The sequence below is a fragment of the Pteropus vampyrus genome, unplaced genomic scaffold, assembly GCF_000151845.1.
Source record: "Pteropus vampyrus isolate Shadow unplaced genomic scaffold, Pvam_2.0 Scaffold2, whole genome shotgun sequence".
Taxonomy (NCBI): Eukaryota; Metazoa; Chordata; class Mammalia; order Chiroptera; family Pteropodidae; genus Pteropus; species Pteropus vampyrus.
Genome location: NW_011888783.1, coordinates 21,355,271 through 21,357,386, shown reverse-complemented (window position 1 = coordinate 21,357,386; position 2,116 = coordinate 21,355,271).

The following is a 2,116-nucleotide window of genomic DNA, read 5'->3' as shown; positions in this document are numbered from 1 at the left end:
CATTATATAAAATGTAGCTACACCTCACATTATAAAGTAACTAGGTTTTTTAAAAAACTGTGAATATTAAATTCTGTTATATAAACTCACAATCCCCTCCCCTCCTCCCCCTCTTCACCCCCTTGCCACCATTGAATTGCATTATAGCTTCTTGGGTTCTTTATCAATGTCTCTGCTGTTTATTATTTTGTTTGTTTTTAGTCAGCACTATAATTATCAGCTTTATCTTATCTAACCATTAAGGCTTTTGTCAAATAATTAGAAGTTTTTAAGTAACTAGAGTAAATAAGTGGTCCATGGAAACAGTGAAAAATATTTTTGTAAAGCCCAGGATTACCTTTCAATTGATCTGTTTTTTAAGTTAGAATTGTTGACTGTGGACACCAGGGTCATATTGTCAATTGGGAATCCTTTGGGAAAGAGACAAGAATAGAGTTTGTTCCATGCTATTAAAAGGTTATCAGTTCCAGCTACAAACTTTGTTTAAAATTTTCTGCCTCCGCTTCTGTTGGATCCTGAGCCCTTTTCCTGAGAACTGGATAGAGTAGAAGCTGGCTATTTTGCTGTGTAGGAGGGTTAAGCCCTGCAGCAGTTTCCAGGGGGAACACAGGTCCTAGAACAAGGGGTGACAAAGGAAGAGCGACTGAGGGCGATCAGCAGCTCGATCAGCTCCTTCTGTCCTCTGTGCCTTCCTGGGGAAATCAGGGCGGGTCAGAACCTCATTACAACCCTGACTTCTTCAGTAGAAACTACGCTAGCCTTCTGAGTCCCAAAGGACTTTAAAACATTTATTTTTTGGAAAGTAACTGTATTCGTGTATGTCTGCTTCAGTCACTGACTCATATTCTGAAGTGGGAATAATTTCAGGAGCCATCATCTGTCATCCAAAGTTGGACAGCAGCCCCAACTTTTATGCTGTAAAATATCAGAGAAATGAAATTTGAAAAGAAGGCATGTGTTTGTAATTATTACAGTCTTTTTTTCTGAAAAGATCTAGTCCAGCTACTGTAATTGTCAAGTCAAAACTGCTATTATGATTTTTAATACTCTACCTTTTAAATAGAAGCAACAAATTATCTCAAACTTCAATTTTCACCTTTTTGTATTTACTTCACCATTTCAACCCAACTGTCCCCAGCTTTTTGATTATGTCATTATGTTACATTATTACCATTTCTTTCCATTATGCTTATATATACATACACATGTGTGTATTTGTATGTAAATATGTATATGTGTATATTATTTTCTGTAAATTATGATGTTAACTGTGCCTCTGTATTACTCTCTGTCTTTCATATTCTCAAAGTCATTTGGATGTTCAAAGAAAGATGAGAAGTCCTCAAATAACAACCAATGACAATATCATCCATAATGACACCTTTTTTCACCCATCATGTAACATTGTGTAGAGAGCATGACACATAATTTTGTAAACATTTGTATTGAGAAAGTGTCAAGCTACATCTTTATAATAATAATAATAATAGTAATAGTAATAGTAGTAGTAGTAGTAGTAGTAGTAGTAGTAGTAGTAGTAGTAGTGGTGGTGGTAGTGGTAATCAACATTTTCTACAGGATTATTCTCCCATGAATAGATATATTAAAAAAGTTCCAGTAGTTGATATACAAAATTTCATCATTGATGCTTACCTTACCTTTTGATCAATCTTAATAGTTCCTGAAATTAGAAAGATTTCACAAATGAAGTGCTATGTACTTTCTCTCTCTTTTTCTCCTTCCTTTTTTTCAAAAAAAAAAAAACTCATTTCTATTAAAGACCTCTGGAATATATTCCTTAATCCTAGAACTATAACTATCCGTAAGATATATGAAATGGCCTCCGTTTACCAAAATCAGAAAAACAGCATCTCCTAGGGCCAGAAGTGATTCCAAATGAACCCCACATAACACTTAGCTGGGAAACCAGAAAATGCTGTCAAGGAAACACTAATTAGTTGTACATAGACTTTGGAACTAGATTGTCTGGATTTGAATTCTGGCTTCTACATTTACCTACTGGTTGACTTTGGACAAATTACTTATCTCTGTGCCTATTTCCTCCTCTGAAAATGGAGATATTAATAGCATATATCTCATAGAGTTGTTTTGAGTA